Here is a 6,642-nt window from a genome sequence, read left to right as displayed (position 1 = left end):
ACCCCCCCAAAAAAAAAAAAAAAACAAAACAAAAACAAGAAAACAAAACAAAACAAATCAAACAAAAGTGCTTAAGATTATCTACAATAACCGACTAGATCTGTTTAGAAAAAAAAAGATTTACTTTTTGAATAAACGTTTATTTATATTTAGTTGTAGATGGAGTTATACAAATTTCCCGTTCTAGTTTAAATGTTTCATTGTGTAAATCTATTAGGATACAGTCCACAGTTGGAAAGCAATTATTCATTGGAAATTAAATCGTTCTTTTGCTACGTAGACCACTTCCATAACTTAAATTTTATATGTGCATCTGCTCATAATATCATATTAACCAAATTGTCTATTTACATACATGTATACCATGTGGTCTCTATCTCCCACCTTGCCACGCAGCACCGTCCCTTGGTGGCTTTTGCAATTAAGTTACATATCCAATACATCGCCAATTTATTTAAAAAAAACTTTTTCATGTTGGCGTGTGCCTGAGAAGAAGGCACAACACAACATTGTTAAACGTATATATATATAATTGTCGAAATCCGGATATGGTGTACCAATTTTTGCACCTCATGTTTGCAGTATACCATCTTTTCCGCAAGTTTATTGTTTTCTGTTTGGTATTAAATTAATAATTAATATCCATTTTGTTACATCTGGTGATCCGTTTATTTGGCAATCGCCATGACAGTCAGCAGTGTTTAAGAACATCCGTTGTTCGACCTGCTAGTCAAATGCGTTTTGTTAAAATATACTTTTTCACTTTTTTGGTCTTTTAGAAAATGTTGTTTGTGCTGTATTTAGACCCCTCTACCAAGAAATTTGTTTTGCATGCACATGTATAAAAATTGCGGTTTTTATCCAACGCAATCATAGGCTTGAACGTTGTTTTCAATTTAGACATGTATATAAGATAAGATAAGATAAGAATTTTATTAATCTAATCAAGAACCCATAAAGGGCATCATTTACAACAATATTAAGCACAATATGATTGGAAAAAAGAAAAACTATATCCTAATATAATACTATCATATATTGGACAGGATCAGAGCCTAACACATCATGTGTCTTACATAACATTAACAATAATTGCATAATAATTTTATATATTTTGTATCCACCTGGATCTTATTTCTAAACACTTAATTATATAATTGCCTAGGCACATAAGAGTTGGTAAATGCTCATTTGTGAACAGCCAGAAATATTTTTTATCCTTGGGTAATTCTTTAAAATTATTACAAAAACTGTTTACTTTATCCCATAATAATTTTCTCTGTTCGTTATATAAAGGACAACTTACTGTGAAATGGGTCTCATCTTCAATAGAATTTGATCCATGTGATAGGCAGTGATGACATAGACGCTGACTTCTCTCTATGTATTTTTTACTATACCTATCTTTCTCAATTTTAAGATCATGTGCACTTATTCTCAATTTACATATAGCTCTTCTTATATTAAAATCTTTAATTGATAAATAAGCCTCCTTTACGAAGTCAGTCTTGAGGTTGAAATAATTTTCTAATTTACTATTACCTTGTGATAAGGTATCAGATCTTTTGACCCCCCAAAATGTTTTAAAACTGTTACAAAGTTTACATTTTACAAATTTAATTAATCTATTGAGCTTTGTATTCAAATTTTGTATATCAAGTGATTGAAGGACATATCTCATAGATGAATACCAACAATTAATGTTTCCTGCATCTAAAATTTTATTACAAACATAAGCATCATAAAGTAACCCATCGTCCAATTTGTTAAGCCTGTGTACATATTTTACCATAGATATAATGACAGAAAAATAAAGAGGAAATATATATATATATATATATATTTAATGTGTGTGTAGTTCATTCATGTTCAAACTGCTTTTTCTTTTCTTTGTATGTATACTTGTCCATTATTTTTTGTTTGTTGTTGTCTTATTAATGTCTTATATTGTATTATGCTTCTTTGTGAGCCCATTTAATGGAAATAAAACTTCTTCTTCTTCTTCTTCTTCTTTAAGGTTTAGCAGGGATATAAAAGTTTAGTTTATATCCCTGGAGATGGGGCGTATCTATACCTTTAGTTTATATCCCTGGGGATGGGGACGTATCTATACCTTTATTTACCTTGGGTTTGAAACATATGTGATGTACGTATTCATACTATTGGAACTGTGATGTCAGATAAATAAATTTTAGTCTAAGAACGGTAACTCTAAATGAAAATTATAACAAATTAGCCTGATTTACAGAACTCCCGCGATTATTCTTAGATATTGTCATGTAATTAAATGTTTGATCGACCATTGCCGTTATACTTAAAAATTCAATCTTTTTTAACTGCTTTCTGTGGAAATGAGTTTTTATAATGATTATATTTTTTTCTCGAACTTAACGTTTATTTTGCCGCAGTTCTCTTTTTTGGCCTGATTATAAAATCCTAAAAATACTACATGTTCATTTCCCAAAGAACAAAATGTCTGCAAGGCTACCTTATCTGATAAATAGTAACATTCTATTTGTTTTTATATGATTCTCGTGATGCCCCCCCCCCCCCCACCCCACCCCACCCCCACACACACACAAACATTGTGATCTCCGTGACATACGTCAAAGGAGCAGATATGATTTAGCCCTGAAATTGCAAATATTGTAAACTTATTCACGCCTTTTAAAATTATGATAATTTTATTGATGAATTAACAGGTTAATTTTATCTGGATCCTTTTGTGCAGAAAGGTCACTTGTGATATCACTACAGATAAAGAAGTCATGAGCATGTTGCAAGTTACGGATTTGACCTAAAATTTTGGCCATTTCACGCATAGTTTTTGGACAAAATATCCACAGGCAACAGCTTAACCCAACAAGATATTTTATACACTTTTTACATCTTTGTAAGACATAGTTTGTAACAAAATATCTTTTTGGTCAACAACTGTTGCTCATAACTAAATATCAATGACAATATCTTAAAATGAGGTTTTTGACAGTTGTATGTTTTATTTAAGAAGTTTAAAGCTCTAATGCCAGTATATAAGACAAAATTCAAAGATTAAAATACTAATGTCGTACAGAATCGGGAAAAATTAATACTGTAGCACCAGAGACATTGTCTCTTGTAGCGCTAAAGATATGAAAGAGTACAATATAATTTGAAAATAATGAAAAAATCTACACTTTGAAATATGCTTTGTGATAATAATAACACAAAACGGGAAAAAATATCAGTACTGTAAGAACGGCATACTGTAAAACATGGTATGGTACGATGGTATGGTATGTGTTATGGTATGGTGGTATGGTACGAATACCACCATACCATGGTATGCATGAATGGTACCATGGTATGGTATGATGGTATGGTACAAATTACTATACCATGGTATAATTTGATGGTATGGTTTTTTGAAGTAGGAAATTTTGAAAACACATTGAAAATATCTGTCAATTATTCTTTGAAATTTTGGGAAGTGCTGCATATCTTATGATTATAATCTAGATAATGTAAAAGTTTTATTGCTTAACCTTCTGTCAATGACCAACTTTTATATTGTTTTGAAATATGACACTTTCAACGGTTGCATATTCTGTCTACATGTATGCCCAAGAAATCACATTTAATAAAAGAACAGAGTTCCAATGTCCCCCGCATTGCACATATTTTATCTATCCAAAGTACAAGGGCAATAATTAAAAAAACACTTTTTTTTTGTTCTATAAAACTTTTTTTTAAAATATCTTAAGAGAAATGAACGCTTCAGAGAAAATGCAATGTGATTACCATTATAATTTTTATTTCCAAGGGGCATAACTCATTAATTTATTTGATCAGAAGACAGGGTCTAGAAATTTGTTACCAAGGCCAAAATTATTGGTTTCTTTCCTTTTTTTTTTCCTTTTGGGAGTTTTCAGTTTGCCTATTAACATGAACACTTTAATAGATTGATAAGTTACTCACAAAACTGAAATATAAGTTATTCAGTTTAGAAGCATATGAGAAAAATTTGGGGGAAACATGGACGAATAGACTGACATACAGACAAGTTGAATGCAATATAGCCTTGACATGTAATAACAGAGAATGCTCTAGCCAATACAATATTAGGATCACTATAACTAACGTTATATGGCGAGACAAAAATGAATTTCGTTTTTTTAAAACAGCATACCTCCGCTATAGCATATTTGATGTTATAGTTCCATAAGCAAAGAATCATTTCTACAGTCCCACATCTTTCCCAAGAAACCACATTTAGAGGTGGAAATTGCATATCTTCTCTCAATTATGAAATGTTAAGGATGAGCTTACCATGCTGATAAGATGACAGATATTATTACTTATCAAACAGATTACCAAAAAAAATAAATGGGGAATGTGTCCATGGGACACAGATGATGCCTCCGCTTGCATATTATATAAAGTTATAAAGCCACATAATTGATGAACGGTAAAAGTGACGCTACCCAAATGTGTACTTGATTTGAGTTTTGTGGTAATAAGTATTGTGTATAAGTCTCATAACATTTGGTTGAGGCTAACTTAAGTTAGAGAACAGAAACGAAAAATTCAGCAGTTTTCCCATTTGAATCAGGCATAACTCTAGAACGGTAAAAGTGACACCACCAAAATTCAAACTTGATCTGTATTTTGTAGTAATAAGCATTGTGTATAAGTTTTATAACATTTGGTTGAGGCAAACTAAAGTGAGAGAACAGAAACCAACTTTGGGACGTACGGACGGACCGACGGATGTACGTACAGATGGACAAGGGTAAAACCTAATGCCCCCTACGCTACGGCGGGGGCATAAAAAAAACTGTTAACCTTTAAGAGTCGTAGAAAATTCACAGACACATGTGTAATGGACACCCTTTAATTTTTTGTGTCTGATTTTGTTTTTACAATATTCTTTGTTGTTGTTTATCCTGAGTTTCAAGATATAATTGGATATGTAGTTATTATTACACATAGTATACAAAATATTCCAGTTTTGCAATTAATTTAAAAAATTGAAAATTAATAAAGTTTAAAAAAAAAAAATCACACATAATAAAAGAAGACACATTCCTTGATTTATATTGTGTATTAACTATTCCTTCATGCAACAATTTCCACATATAAAAACATGTGGTATCTATCAACTAACATTGTATTATATGAGTGACAGTTTGATTTGAAAGTATGGTGTTTTCTAATTGATACAGGAGATGCATTCACTTTTTATTTACATTTTTTAAATGTGATTTCTTGGGCATGCATGTAGACAGAATATGCAACCGTTGAAAGTGTCATATTTCAAAACAATATAAAAGTTGGTCATTGACAGAAGGTTAAGCAATAAAACTTTAACTACATTATTCTAATCATAAGATATACAGTACTTCCCAAAATTTCAAAGAATAATTGACAGAAATTTTGTGTCAGGCCGGGATATACTATATATCTTATCTTATCTTTATGGTTATCTGAGATGTTTAAATTGAGTTTTCTCTTGTTTTCTGTTCGCAACTTTATGTAAGTAAAAGTCTATTTGTTTTATCTACATCCACTTTCTTTTTTTAGTAATATTTTCTTTTCAAAAATAAACCAGATACATAATGTCAGCAAATTAAAAAAATCATGTTTCAAATTACCTTAATTAACTTTTCAAAATTTCCTACTTCAAAAAACCATACCATCAAATTATTCCATGGTATAGTTATTTGTACCATACCATCATACCATACCATGGTACCATTCATGCATACCATGGTATGGTGGTATTCGTACCATACCACCATACCATAACACATACCATACCATCGTACCATACCATGTTTTACAGTATGCCTGTAAGAACACGTATAGTGAACATATTTGTTTGCAATTATGTATACCTTTCTGCTTTTGTATAAATGATAGTAGGCCAAACAGTCAAGCCTCATACAATGTTCAATAGGACGGATACCATGACTACGTTTACGACGGTGAGATGAGTTTAAAACATACATAACATTTACCAGGCTATAGTTAGAATACATCCCTGTTTTGCATTAGAAATCACTATCAGAGTCAATTAGAGCTGCCCGAGTATTGGAAGCATGCAATTTAACTACAGAGAGGTGTTGATAGGTTTGGTGTGTTACTGTTATGGCAGTTTTTCCTACTCGATGATGTCAACTCACTTAAAGTTATGAATAATTAAATTGATTGAAATGCTGAAATACAATTCTTCCCTGTGTTTCGTCAACTGAAGTCTTGTTAGGTTTTGTCTTTCTTTGAGCACCAGCGTTTTCTCTTGGTTTCCCGTGACGTCTTTGTAGTGAATGTATGTTTATATTCAATCTTACAGTAAACAATATTTTATAGCCATGTTAATGGGCTAATTGTTTGCTTTCTTTTCAATTCGTCAATAGATAACTGCTTAGGTGCCCCATTGTAGTGTTCCAACCTTAAGTTTATTACTTATTGTAATCAATGCTAAAAAGTAGCCAGATATCTTTGGCATTATTGAAACACATAATAACCGATTTTGCGAACGTAACAGTTACACAATTCATTTGGTTATTTAGTGTAGAAAATGTTGAGTTACTTAAAATAATATGTAATTTTATATACAAACATCTTCCTTAGTGAAGATTAGTTAAAGGAAATCTATGTGTG

This window comes from Mytilus californianus, unplaced genomic scaffold (genome assembly GCF_021869535.1).
Source record: "Mytilus californianus isolate M0D057914Y unplaced genomic scaffold, xbMytCali1.0.p SCAF_9, whole genome shotgun sequence".
NCBI lineage: Eukaryota > Metazoa > Mollusca > Bivalvia > Mytilida > Mytilidae > Mytilus > Mytilus californianus.
This window is presented reverse-complemented; position numbering follows the sequence as displayed.